This window comes from Lonchura striata, chromosome 6 (assembly GCF_050655825.1).
Source record: "Lonchura striata isolate lonStrDom1 chromosome 6, ASM5065582v1, whole genome shotgun sequence".
NCBI classification, from domain to species: domain Eukaryota; kingdom Metazoa; phylum Chordata; class Aves; order Passeriformes; family Estrildidae; genus Lonchura; species Lonchura striata.
The window spans coordinates 20,988,830-21,003,758 of NC_140708.1; the positions used below are offsets into that span (position 1 = coordinate 20,988,830).

At 36.5% G+C, this 14,929-nt stretch overlaps 1 protein-coding gene across 4 annotated transcripts in view; it reads left to right on the top strand.

The window, feature by feature from the left end:
• The first annotated feature begins 3 nt into the window (after nt 1-3).
• The window catches only part of USP54 (ubiquitin specific peptidase 54), a 93,711-nt gene continuing 78,785 nt past the window's right edge, over nt 4-14,929 (top strand). Inside the window, exon 1 of one of the 4 annotated variants that reach the window (XM_021548725.4) lies at nt 4-406. The gene's annotated coding sequence lies outside the window, so the exon portion shown is untranslated. Of the gene's footprint in view, nt 441-14,929 lie in introns of all 4 variants that reach the window. The other 3 variants (XM_085583576.1, XM_077784587.2, XM_085583575.1) reach the window with 3 other exon arrangements.

The following is a 14,929-nucleotide window of genomic DNA, read 5'->3' on the forward strand; positions in this document are numbered from 1 at the left end:
CGCCCGCGGCTCTCGCGGGAAGATGGCGGCTCTCGCGAGAGGCGGCGGCGCGGCTGCCCGTAGCTATGGCAGCGGGGGATGAGCGCGGCCGGCGGGAGCCGCGCGCGGGGACGGGCAGGGTCTGACGCCGCCACCGGAGCACGGCGGGTTGCTCTCCTGCCCTCCCGGCCCCTCAGGCGGAACCGCGGCCAGACCCCGCTGTTCACTGGCTGCTTGACCGTGTGCCCGCAGCCTCGCCGGTGGCGACCTCGCTCTGCGCCGTGGCGCAGCCCCCGCCCGCTCGGCCGGGCCGCAGCGGGGTCCGTGCGGGACCCGGTCGGGCCCGAGTCCCGGCCCAGCTCCGGCGGGACCGTGAGCGAGAGGCCCCTCCGCTCTGCACGCCCGCAGAAGAGAAAGGGAGTAGCAGGTACGAGAAAACGAGAATGCTAGCGGCTAGAAAGGTATTTGATTACCGGGGTCTTCGAAATAATCGGGGATGTTGTATTATCTTGGCTAATAACCCAGGCGTGATCCGCTGCCGTCAAAAGTTAAACTTGCATTGGAGCTGTTGTTAGAGGTTAGAATAACCTCCTCAGTATTTAATTTACTATGTTGGTAGGCAAAACCATGTGCTTTCCCCACCCCCCCCACCCCCCCCTTTTAAAAGAAGGCAGAAGCTCTTTGCCTTGCCAGAGTCGGATTTCTTTTGAAACCTTTCTTTGAGTAGAAGGATTATGAGTGGACATTCAGGAGGATTACAGACATAAATAGAAACCATAACAATATACACCCTCTGCTTTCAGAAAGTTGTGGGCACAGTGGCTTTCTGGTCTTTCAGCTCTGTGACCTTCCTATGGGTATTGTAATGGGTGATCTTGTCTGTTAAAATATTCAAAAAGCTTTTCAGTTTTCAGAACAAATTCTGAGGGTTTTGGGTAAAAGATGCATGTGAAAAGGGAGGGAAAATAGTTTTGTATTTCTCATTCAGCTTGGAAGAAAGACGTGTAGTGAAAAAATTTCTCTAAGCTTGTGCTACTTTTCAGACTTAAAAAATCTACAACGGAAAGATTTTGTGCTGCAATATACTTGGCACTCAGTAACAGTTTTGGAAAACGGCAGCAACATAGATAGTCTTGTGTTTGTTTCAAGAGTAAAGGAACGAAATGCTGTGCCGAGAACTCAACTGGTGAGGTAACACAGCTCACCATGAATATGACAGCTCTTAAAAATAATTAGAAAAAAATCTTATGGGCTGAGAAACATTTGTCAGCCTGTTGAAATCTGTCCTCATTTAGGAAGTGATAGAAATAATAGCAGTTTAATTAGATAGGATAGTCTCTAAATTCTATTCCATCACTTAATCAAAACCATATCTAATCAAGCATGTTGCATATCATTCACACTGGATTAAATAGGAGCTTTATTTTTTTGCTTATTTGTTTCTTTTTCACCTGGTAATGTCACCTATGAAGTCTTTTGCCCCAGTGTTCTTGGGGTGCAGTGAGGAGTAAGGGTGTGCCTGATTTGTCCAGTGCAGACAAATTTAGTTATCCCAGAGAATTGAGACATTTTGGAGGCAGCTGTAAAACATTTCAGTTCATTGTTTTTATGCATTGCAGGTAAGAAATATGCCAGTTCTTCTCTCAGTTCTGGGTTGTCTATTTTGAGACTGTAGTCACAAGTTCGTTAAAAAGGATAATGGGAATTTAAATCCTTCTCTGTGTAGTCTTGGAGATGTTATTAGGGATTAAGCCTTCTTAGGCCAAGTTTTTATTGACAGTGCATAGAAGAGAAAGTATGTTTATTTCCCAGTTTGTGGAACTTCAAAAAGTTTGTTACCTTGAAAGGCTCATTGAGTTTGATGGCTCTATAAACATACATGTGTAGAAAACAGTTGTGTCCATCCAGAATCATTTTTGGTCCAGCCATGCAAATTGCAATAGATGATATAAAAAAAAGAAAAAAAATTAGATAAGAAGATGAAAGAACAATTAAAAGTCACAGCTATTGTTTGTTTTTGTGGTTTTTTTAAAATTTGCTTACCTAACTTCAGAACCAACAAAACTGTCATATAATTAACATACCTGTTGATACCTGTGGAGCTTAGCAGTATTTTCATTTTTTCTTATGCAGACTTTTGAATACCTTATACATCCTTCACTTTCCTGACATATGTTCTGCACACATTTATTCAAACAGTTTATTTTAATTCGTTCTCTGAAATATTTCTTGTTTGCTTTAAATTTCTTTCTTTTCTGTCAATAGTGGCTGCAGGCACAATTCCAAAGCTATCTTCTATTCTGTCACTGAAGGTCATTCCCTAGAAAAAATATGCAGTGCTTGATGGCAGAGAGGAACAGCATGAAATTTTATTACTGACTGTCAAAGAATTTTGATTGGCTTGTTTGGATCTCTCTATTGGTCCTGTTAATTGCAAGTCAAGTAGTAGGCAATCCCCAGTGTTTAGGATTTTGCCTTGTTCCCTTCATCTGTAGGAAGCCCCATTCCCTAGGCTCATGCTCTGTGTATGAGACTGCTGGGAGGAGCCAGAGTCTACATCCTGGTGTAATCTGGACATTTTCTAAGACAAATGACACAATGTAGTCAGTCTCTTATTGTGTCTCTTGCCATACAAGTTTACTGTGCAGTTCATGTCTTCTCTTTTTCTGTTATGTCACTTGATCCATGGAGTTTCTTGTTCTGGGACCAGGGAATGTTGGGTAGGTTTGGGTGCATCTCACCAGCCACTGTCTATGGGACACTATGGGTCTAATGTTTGGCCAGACTAGGATATGGCTGGGCTGTGCTGCTCTGGTTTTATGGGAATAGGCTGTATACCAGCTCGATTACTCAGCTTGCAGAACCTATGTACAGTCATTCAGCTGGGAAGTTAACCTGTTGGGCCTTTCCTAAAGTTGCAGTAAGTGTTTTATATCTGCAGTTATTGGAAAAGGAAGGAAAAACTTCAGTTTATTAGCACCTCAGTAAAAACCAAGGAACTTGCAAGAGGCTCTTACTTTTTTGATGCTTTCCAAGATTTGTGAGTTGTATGTGTTCTGTTGTAGTCTCAAATATTAGGAGTAACATTTCATGTTCATAGAGTGTAAAATTTTCAGTAGATTTTGTTGTCTAGTGCCCTAAGTTTGTGAAGTAAAGATGATCTTAAAGGTACTGCATTAAAAATTGGTGTATTCACTCCTGTAGCACTGATTGCTTAGTGAAATGGAGAACTGTGGTACTTGCTGAGTGTTTCTTGCGATTGCTCCCAAGCAAGTAAGAGGCAAAGGAAAGAGCTGAATGTGGTTTTGAGGCTTAAAACCATTTTTGTTTAAATTACGAAAGCATGTGGAAAATGATGTACTGTTATGGCATAATCCATACTTTTTCTAACATGATTTTGAAGAGATACTGTAAAAATATGGCTTCTCTAGTATTATTTTTGATAACTTGTAAATAAATCCATTTCTGAATTAAAGCTGTCTTCAAGCAATATTATGCAATGTTGCTGCTACAAGAGGTGTTTAAACATTTTGACTACAAATACATCATAACAACATGGGCAGTAAATTTAATATTCTTTTTATAGAGTATTATGACCATTTTCTTCAAAATTTCAACCTTAAGAAACACACCTTAGAACAAGGTATCCAAAGAGATCTTTAAGCAGGACTATGAAATTTCAGACCTGCATATTGGTCTTTTCTTTATTAATAAAAGCTCTGAAAGCTTTGTACTTGTACAGAGGAAATCATAATTGGTATCTGGGAGTCAGAAGTAACCTTTATCCAGAGAATGATGTGTTGTGCTACTAGTGCTATAATTTTCACTGTTCCTCTGGCACTCTCCAGAGAATCTGGTTTGGAGATGGTATCTGAGGAGGAAGAGATTACTTCTGTTTGTTCATTTTTTTTGTTATGTTGCTGAGGTTGTTTTCAGAAATGCAAACTGACATTTTGAATTTTGAGTTTGATGAGAGCAAGACTGAGCCTGACAAATCAATTTGCAATGGCCAGGGCTGTCAGATGATAATAGCTTGCCTTCATTACCGACCAGTTTAGATTTGAACCAATGACCTAGAGGTGAAAAGCTCAGTATTGTATTACGAATCCTCTGATCTATCCATATGTTCTCTTGTTTAAGGTCCCTGTAGTCCTCTTAAACAGAACATGCAGTAAATATTGAACATCATTTGCACTTGTAAATATTAGAACAGTGTCCATTCCAGTTGTCTGCTGTGCGTGTGAGGACACTGCAGTTAAATATAGTAACAATTTCTTACACTCTCTGGCTTCTCATGAGAAACCCTCATACAGATCCAACCATATGGCAGAACCCAGCATTATCCTAAAACCATTAACAAAGAACCTTTTTGCTGCCATTAATGGGAAAATGAATCTACAGCTCTAAGTAGCCTATTGGGAGTTATTAACAACATCAGGCTGCTGCTAAGCAAATGAACTTAAATAAAATATCATTAGGAGCTGAGTCATCCCACTAACACTTCTACATGTTGTATCCAAGTTGGTATTTATCTATGAAAGCCTGTTTAGAGTATGTTATCTTTATTTCTCCTCTACTATTTTTTTTCATTGATAGCTTTAAAGCTGTAAAAAAGCGTAATGGAAAACCATTTGCATGGATTTAATAAAATAGATTCAAAAAGTATTTGAAATGTTCAGACGGGCTCATAAACTATTTTCCCATTCATTCTGAGGTAAGATGTTTCTAGGCAACCTAGTGAGCAGGTGGTCAACAAATGTAAATACTTGGTTAAGTGATTCTTTGTTTCTAAGGCTATAAAGTTACTGTCTACAAGTCACAGTTTCTGTGAGCTACAGAAATAATAAAATTAACATTTGTATGTATTTGGATTGTCTTTTTATCTCCTGATCCCTTCTCCTCCAATCCTTAATCTCATTCGACTAATATCAACAGACACTGTTTCTGTATGGATTGATCTGCTGCCAAATCAAATATAAAGAGGTGATTTTCCTATTTTCCCCTCACTGTGAGAGCAAATTGAGTATTTTTTCACTACCTGACCATTACTTTTCATGTAGTTTATAGGAACATAGGTTATTTTTGAGACCTCTGGGGGTTTTATTTCAAAATGTTGAAATTTGGCCAACTGATTCAAAAGGTATTGGTGGGAAACCTGTTTTGATCATATGCTTCTGTGGGCAACCAAAAGAAATTACAAGTTACTAGTGAAACAAGGTGTACGATTATGCTGTGTGGTGTATCCTTGGTGCAATTTGTTTTCTCCCCCTGGAGAGCATCAGCTACAGCATCCCTCTTGGGGCAGTATTTTCTTTTTTGCATAGCATTTCTAGTAGAGAGGACATGAGCTGTGTCTCTTTTGTAATTTTTTCCCCACTCCTTTGATGGCACTGTGCTCATCTTTCAAGGGTTCTGTTGTTGAAAGCAAAATACCTGAATGCTTGGAGGTTTTTTTTGTTTAGTTTTCTTTTATTTTTTTGGTTTAGTTTTCTTTTTCTTTCTCTTTTTTTTTTTTTTTTTTTAACACAGATAAAACTTCATTGAATTGTGGTTGTCTAAAAGTGTGACAGAACATGAACCCTGGTGATCTTTTAATTATTTTGCAATAAACTCTGACTTTTTACATTCTGTTGTAATTTATTTGATGTGTGCATTTAATCAAGCAAGCAGTCCTTGAATTTGGAGGCTAGAAGTCTGGCTTTTGGAATTGTTTTTCCCTTTTGTCTTTTACAACTCTGAAAATTCAGGCAGTTAAACTTTAGCTGCTTTCCCATGCTCTTTAAATTGAAGCAGTGAATGTGGGTTTTTTGCAGATACCTGTTTTTAGAATGTAGTCAAGCTTGCTAGATATATATAAGTATAAACAATTTAGTGCCATAAACTGGCACAAAAGAGGGGTGTTTGAATATGTGCTTTACAAATAAGTAGTAAGTGACTGCTGGTTCATAGGTAGTAGCAGATAGGATGAACTGTCATAACCAGTGGCCACACATTAGTGTCTTGACTAGAATGCTTTTTTCATTAGACAGTTTGGCTCACCAAAAGTTATGCTGAGGTACATGGTGCATATCATGTGTGTGGTGGGGACAGTTTACATATCAGAAGTTTGCATTTTTTTTATCCTATCTGCTTGTTTATTTCTCATACTTGGTTAATGTTAACCAGTATTTGTAGTAGATACTGTTTGGTGGATGTAATTCATACGGTTTAATTTTTAAAAAATGCTATGTGGTTTATTACATTTTGAATTTTGAAAATAATGAATGGACTAAAAATATGTAAGAGTGATTCAGATGTGGGAGATTGTTTGAAGAGGAGGAATCTTCTGTAAGTGTTTCCACAAAACATGGAAATAAACTTTTTCTGGGAAATAGTTAATCAGTAAAATGTGTCACAAAGCAGAGGATAGCAAAAGACTTTATAATCCTCCAGTTTGTATTCCCAGTACAGTGAACTTAAAAATGAATCAATAAACAACAGCTAATGCATCTCAGCATGTTGATACATGGGCTGTTACTGTGACATGGAAACAGGTTAATGTCCTCAGTAGATCTGCATGTTATTCAAGAAAATAGGCCATGGTGTAGGGGAAGGAGAGGGAAAATAAAAGAGGAAAAAAAAGGGTTTTTTTTTTGTTTGTTTTTGTTTTTTTTTTACTCCTCCTGTTTATTAAAACATTTTCATTATGCTGCATCTAAAGTCCTTTAATGAATAGACAGCAAAACTTCATAAACATTGGGATGGTAAACTGCAGCACTCTCATGTCTGTTATGGACACTTACCCCAATAATCTCTGCAGTACTTGTAACAGATGGTATCTGGTGAGTTTATGTAAATACTTTTGAAGTATGTTAAAAAAAGGCATTGCCAGCAAAATCTGTAGGGTTCTTTGATTATGGATGCTTGACAGATTTTAAATAGAGATTTATTTATTTTTCTCAGAGTGAATCAGGAAAAAATTATTTTGTGTGAGTTTGGCAATGTTGCAGTTTCCATTTAAGTGGTGTTTTTGGTGATATTCCTAATTTGTTTACTTTCTTGAAGACAGACAATTTCCACAGATTTTTCAGGGAAAACTTCACTTTAGATACTTCTCTTAAAATGCATTGCTTCAGGAGAGAATGGAGAAGAGAATCTCTCTTTCCTGTTAGCAAAAACTAGCTGGGTTTAAGACTGTAGTTTTATTATGGAAATAGCCATCTTTTAAGAAAGATCTGTTGTGCAAATGTGTTTTCTTTTAGGGCTCTTCATTTTTGGGAGAGATAAAAGGTAGCTTAATTAATTTAGTAATATATTTCTTCAATCAGTCCACATACTGTTGTTAATAATTGTAGCAGTGATAGTCAGCTGTATAATTATCATATAAATTAAGATATTTGCCACTTACCCATTATGTTTTCCTTTTTTCACTTTCTGCATGTGATGGCTTCTCCTCTGCCTGTTTGTCTGATACTGCAGCTGCAGCCTGGAGAGGTACCTGGGCAATTCCACTGTATTAGATTCTTGCCTGATAGAACCAGCAGCAATCACAGGCAGAAGATGGTAGAGTCTTGTTATCTCCACTAGAACAAAGACTTTTTCAGGCTCAGGGATAAAGAGGGATGTTTTCAAGTTGAAGTTGCTTTTTCTGACAGCATAGCTCCAGAAACATTTCTAGACAAAAGCAGCAGTACTGGGAAAATCTTATTTTTCAGGATTATTCTGCAAAGGAATGCTTGTGATTTTGGTAGGTTTTGGGAGAGAAAACATAGAAAATGTATGACTATTGTAGTGTTATGCTCAACTGAATTGCTTAATTCTGCTCTGAAATATAGTACTTCAGATATGGATTACAAATTTGTTTTGTTCTTTTTCTTCTGATAAGGAATGCATGTACTGCTTGTACAGGAGTTAGAATTGATATGCCATTTGTCAATACATTTTAGCCTTTGATATATTTTATCTCATGTATGCTTAATAAATAAAAAATATTTAAAGTTGCTTGAACAAGAATCCAAAGCCTAAATTTAGATTTCTAATTAATCCTAGTCTGTTTAAAAATACTTGGATTTTTAAAATTTGATTTTCTAGACAGAAAATATCAAATATGAACTTGTTTTAGTATTGTTCTACTTCAAATGTACCTGTCTCTAGTAGGTCTGAAAATGGTTGTCTTAGGTGTAGCTCTTCCCTCATATCTCTACTGTTCCACTTTAGGTTAATGGTATCGGTAAAAAATGTCAAACAATATTCCAGGTTGTTTCTTGGCTTTCTTCCTTCCTATCCCAGCTTGTCAGGAGTTAATTTGAGTAAGGACATATATACTAAATGCCAGAGCATGTATTCTTATCCAAAGTTGTGAACAAATTGATACTCATCTTTGGCTGTTCTTGGGAATGGTCTTGACTATTAACAGCTCTCAGATTTTTATTGTTACTTCAATAAAACAATTGAAATACTGTTCTTGAGGTGAATTTTGAGAATTCTAAGTGACATTTTCTTGTTTTCTGCATACTAAATTTTCAGTCTTTCTGTGTAATATCAGCCTATTGAGCTGATATGGGATTGTTAATATGTCTCTGCTTTAAATGAGACATAAAATTGTCTTCACTTGTCCAGTCAAACTAATGTTCTCATGAATGAAAATCACTCATAAACATTACATAGGAGCTTTCCTCAGGAAGCATGTGAAGTGCCTTATCAATTTATGGACATAAATTAAAACAGGGAAGGTTCTGACTAGTGCTAAGGAAGATATCTTGAAGATACACTCCATTGACAGCTGTGCCTTTGAATGAGAGGCAATCCAGTCTACCATCCCTAGAGGATTTTGAGTCCCAACTGGATAAAGCCCAGACCAACCTGATCTGACCTCTTAGTCATGCTTTTGGTGTGAGGTTTGGCGATAAACCTCCTCTGGGATCCTGTCTAACCTCACTTATTCTGTGGCTCTGATGTACTTGTTTATCACTTTCATTTTCAGCATTCTTTTTTCCTAATTGCGTGAGCTGTTCATTTGGAGTGTTCAATAAATTCCTTTGGTAAGAATGGCATCACATGAGACTGGAGAATTGGAGGCACCAGCTCAGGGGGAAAGGAGTGCAGCAAATTGCTGCCCAACTGTATTGATAAGCAGCGGCAGCTGTGAACAGAGTAACTCCTGCTTTGAAGAATATTTCTGTGACAATTTAGTCTAGATTAAGCCATTTTTCTAAGAGGACTTAACCAAACTATTAAATTCTTATTCTAAGTTTAATAAATTATGCAGGATCTTGGATTAAACAAACATTAATTTTTGTACAAGAAATAGATTATTCTCACACATTATATAATATTCAAAACAAGTTCTAATTGTGAGTAGGACATAGCATAACTTAGATATTATGCAGGCCAGAAGAATTAGAGTAAGGGAGCCAGCACGTTTTTTTCTTCTTATAAAACTGACAAAATTTCAGATGTGCCAGAAGAGTTCAGTAGGGTTCCTAAGCAGGAAGTCACCAAGGCATTGTATAATGTGCCTGTTGCTGAGATAGTGGCTGCAACTAAACGTGTTTGATTTCCCTTTTTTTTTCCTCTTTTGTCACTGATATAAACAAAGAAGGAGGCCAAAACGAAATTTTGTTAAATTGCAGTCAGCTGTTAAGCAGACTGAATTGCATAAATGTTTTTCAAGAATAGCATTGTCAGTTACTTTTCATTCTTTGATAAGACAGAAAAGATGCATTGAGATTTAAAAAATAATCTCTTTGGGAGATTTTTTTTTTTTAAGGCTCTAAAAAATCCTTTTGTCTTCAGAGTCAGAGTTGTCATGAGATATGAAAAAATATAGAAACATTAATAATTTATGCCTATAAGTATAACTAATAGGATTTTGTGAAGAGGTGAATACCTAATTTAGGTTACAACGGGGAGGAAGAAGTCTTATTTCTCTATCTAGTAGTAATATTTTTCTTATAACACTGGTCCCAGACTTAAATCAGGTCACTTTTGTTTTAAATAGTCACTTTTAATTCTAGTGTTATCTTTTGATGTGGGATGAAGATCAAATAGTTGCTTTTCATGTGTGTATTTCTAAGGAGATATCCAGGTTGAGGCCCTGCCTGCCCCAGCAGAGCTGCTGGTGCTGCACGGGGATGTTCTGCATTGCTGGTCTTCTTTGCCAAACCACTTTGATAGAAAGAGGTGATGGCAGTGCTTTCTGGTGTGAATGCCAAAGTGAGATGCAGCTGCTGTTTTGGACTGCACACAGGTGATAGAAACTGAAAAACAGTTAAAAAATATCTTGCCCCTTACTTTCCCCAATAATGATCCAATATCTGTCCTCCCACATGATGACTATAGGCAATAAATAGAATTTTAGCACATAAATTAGTGTTTGAATTTTTTTTCCTCTGCCCACTCCCATTATTTAGGTGTGTAGTCATGCAGTTTTAATTCTGCCAACATTCTTTGTTCTTAAAAAAATTAAAACCCAAACAGCTACTGAATATAGAGGGAAATGGTGTCAAATGAAAGAAAGGATCTTCAATTCTCCCCATTTTATTAAAATCAATCGGTTTGATTTGCATGGGTTTTAAAATATGTTGATTTTTTTTTTTTTGTCAGGGTGGGGAGAAGTTGCCTTGGCTGCTTACGAAAGGAATTTTCCATCGACTGATAATATTACCACATAAATGAGAAGCAGTGATCATGACTTTGAATCTGTTAAGAACTAGTGAAGGCCAATTCTGGGCTGCTCTAAAGAGGTTGTGGAAAAATTCTTGATTTTGATAAACCCTCAGTCTCTTTTAATGAAGGCCAGCATTTTATATTATTATCCCTGGGTGCCCTAACTCAGGACAGCATGAAGACTCTTAGTTACTAGTGCTGTTCTTAACTCTTCCTCTCATAAGCAGTTTGCCTCCTCAGAAGAAATAGAAAAAGTAGCACAATGTACTCCTTGAAAAAAAAAGTGTGTTTGGAACAGTAGCTGGTATTTCTCAGTGGTTTTGCAATCAGCTTTCACAAAGGATTTTATTATTGATCTGATAGAAACATAATATTAATGGAACATGACATAGGTAAGTCTAGGCAAAGCTAATCACTGGAATTCTGGCTTTTGAAACATGGACACTTGTGACTTTTTATATTAGTCAGAGCTTCCCAAAAAAGCTAATGGTCAAACAGGTGTTTGTGTCAACTTTTTTCCTCCTATTTGGGCTTTACAAAATAAATGGCACACCTGCAAAGTCTAATTACTTAGTAGTTCCTTCAAGTGCTTAGCAGTACTTGCAGGGTATAATTATCCAGCTGACTTTAGAGTGGGAAAACAATGTTCTTCTGCCTCAAAGGCATTCACTTAAATGTCTTGGTTTCTGAATTTGGGGACAGAGGATATAGCGTGTGTGTGTGTGTGTCTGTCATCTGCATCTTCTTTGGGAAATGCAATGCCAAATCCTTCCTTTAAGCTTACCTGGACTTAATGTCACGACTTATCTCATTTACAGAAATCATAGTTTTGAAAATTGAAAGTTGAAGTAGGAAAATTATCACTGCCAAAAATCCATTTGACATTTTTATAAAGAAACCTGTGCTGGAGGAAGTACTTTGTATATTTTTAGGGCAGAATTGCTTTGAAGATTCTTTAAAAGGGTCATTAGGGAAATTTTTCCTCTGTTGCACTAAGATTTTTTTCAATGCATACTGGTGCTGCCAAAATTATTTGGAATTTAGACCAAGATAATGTAGAGCAGGATTTATCTCCTTTTTAATCATATCAGTTCTGCTTCCACAACTAGAGTAGCCTCTTTCTTGCAGACAGAAGTTTCTACCAAGAGGGAATTTCTGTGATTTCAGTGACTGTTGCTGCCTTAGGCAGCAACCCATGACTGGAATTGCAGACATGTTTGCAGCTGGAATCAGTCCTGCTTTCTTAGGTTGTTTAAATTTCAGCCTTGTGAGCTTTTTATTCCTATTGAATGGCATAACAGGAAGATCTGTTTATTGGTACCTTCAGATTTCAGGATGCAGCTAGGATACCAACAGTGAAAGCTTTGTGTTATGAATGACATAGGTTTTATATGTCACTTGATTGCATGTTAAGTTATGTTTTAATTAGAAATATAACTCTGCCTAGTAGATAATCAAGTAGAATTGCTGGGCAAAGTATTAGAATGCATGTTTAAAATGGTGTTAATTTGCAAGATGTAATAACAAAAAGCAACAATATCTACTATGTACGTAATTGGGAAATAAATTGATGTGCATTGCATACACTTTATGCAATTTCTGCCTCTTTTGTAAAGTCCAGTGACATCACTTGCTTACTCAACTCTTCTGTATCTTTTGCAGTAAGGAGAATTAAAATACAAAGGAAAATTCAGAAGAATTTGAGTCAGGTGTTTTGATTTCAGACATTTGTGAGCCTTAATACCGAGTTTGCTCATTGCAGGTTTTGCAGCCATTTTATTTTCATTTGCAAAGCTGTTCATCTATCAAAGGGGAAGTAAATACAAAAGAGAGGAGGTTGGTGGACTGGTAAATACTTAAGAAAAGAGTATGCACAATTTATTTTGCTTCAGTAATGTCTTTATATTTAGCTTATTCATTAAAATAGTAGCTGTTGGTTGGCTGGTACTGTGGAAAAGGTGACAAGAGTTAAAATTTTAGAGGAATGAGAACCAGGCCACTACTACATTCATTTCTACTTGGTATTTAGTACATCAGCATCCATTCCAGGCTTCCCTTTCAAATTGTATGTAGCTGTTACCCAGGCATAGTAATGTGTGTGTTGTAGTCAGGGTCAGCTGCTTTATATGGCACCGCTCCCTTGCTGCTTGTGAGGGATGTCCACAAACAAGGCTTCCTCTGACCAGCAAGGGCTTGAAGATTTATTTCTTGTCTTTGCTGAATAAGCAGGCAGAATTCTTTTTACTGATTGAAAATTCAAATTAATCCTGGTGAACTCAGTTGTGGACATGCTTTTCAGCTTTTCTTTTTTACTGGAATTCTGTTTTGAGTCTTTCAGTGCAGATATTTCAACAAAATTAACTTTGGTATCATAAATAGCCAGAATTGATGGGCACAGAGGCTTGGCTTGTCAGAAGATGTTAGTGTAGAACTCGGAATAAATTTTGGGTGTTCTGGCTGTTCCGGTGCTGTCACATTCCCAGTTCAGTGAGAAGAGGAACCAGATCTTGAACTGTCTGTCTTCTTACAGAAATAGTTTTAAAATCTGTTACGTTCTACTGGGGTGGAAATTCTTGGAGGATATGTGAAGTAGCATAATGAAACATTACAATGTATTCTTTTGAGTTAGCAAATGATTTTGCTAGTATAACTTGGACACATATCTATACACATGAGACAAAATTAGATTTAATTACAAAGATCACCTTCACAGAACAGGCTTTCTCTGGACAGTAATCAGCAGTAATTATTTCTTGCTCTGGGTCCTGACCATACAGACAGGATGCAACTGGGCTTGCAGCTAAAACTAAGCATAAACAAGCATTGTAAATACAGACTGTACTAACTGTTCAAATTATGTTAAAAGAATTATTAAACTAAGTATGTGTTTGTATTGTATTCCAGTGGGAATGTGAATAGAGCAGATGTGTTGTATTCACATACTATCATGTAGTAGGCAGTAAATTAAGTAGGAGAGAGTTCTTACTTCTTTCCAAGTTTAAAGGTAATATTAGGAGCCTGCATCAATGTGATTTTTTTTCCTGTTAATAACTGTCACATATATGAGGCAGAAATACAAAGTCTGCAGGGTGATATGCCTCTTATGAAAATTTTCCTAAACACATTAAGTTCTTGAGCTCTGAGTTGAAATTATTGTAATGAGAGCTAGTAATAAAGAAAAATCAAACAGTATTTAATATGTTCCAAAATATACTGAATGCTAGCCCACTTCAAATTGGCTAGTAAAATGCTATCTCATTAGTGATTTAGTTGTAATTAGTGATTAATATTAGTGTTCAAGATTAATATAATTTGTAACATTTTTACTACTTTCCAAACATGAATCCTTTAGTACGCCTATAGTAAAAAAGCAAATAAGTAAACAAATAAAATTCTCCTCTGAAATCCCACCAGCTGAAGCCTGAATATTTGTCCTTGTAAATTACATTATCTCATCAGCAAATGAGATAAGATGTAAATTAGCAACTGACCTGTTCCAGTGTAAGTTTTCTTATGTTATATTGTCTGAGATTTCACTGTGAATATATATAGTTAATTCACTAGTGCTTTATACTAAGTTGATTTGCTTCTCAGGGTAATTGGACTAGAAATGTATTAGTCAGTTAATGCAGTTCAGCTGGTGGTCAGTATCTTGTTAAGTCATGATAAATCAGTGTTTTAGCCATTTCCTTCTGAGGGGCATAAAGCAGGCATATTTGTGATATTTTTCCTCCTTCAAAAACATTAGTTTTTGCACTTTTAGTGAGATAAACTCAGATACTCCCCAACAGCTAAGCATTCATTTGCTACATTCACCTACACAAACAGTATTTTTATTTTTTTTCTTTTAATGTTAAACTTGTTAGATTTTGTTCTGCTGTTTTATAAAGTATTGTCATAAAATTATGCAATGTCAGATGAATTTTGGATAATCTTATGGGAACTGATTAATTTTGTAGATACTTTTGCATCTAAAGTATTTTTATGAATTTGCAATTGTATTACATTATCTTACTTCTTTTGGTCTCTGATATTTTTGGGAAGATTAAACTTCAATGAAGGCAAGGGCTAGAAGGCTATGAGTATGCTTAGTATACACGAAAGATAATGAACAGTTTTTCAGTTTTATGTAATCATTGTATAATTCTTGTGAAAAGGAAATAAACAATTTGGGTGCATGGTGAATAACCTACAATATGCTTAAGAAAACATAGGTATTAGTTATCTTTAACTCATGTGTTTTAAACTTTTTTCTTCCTGTTCTTTGTTACTGTTTTAAAATAATGTGATCAAATATTTACAT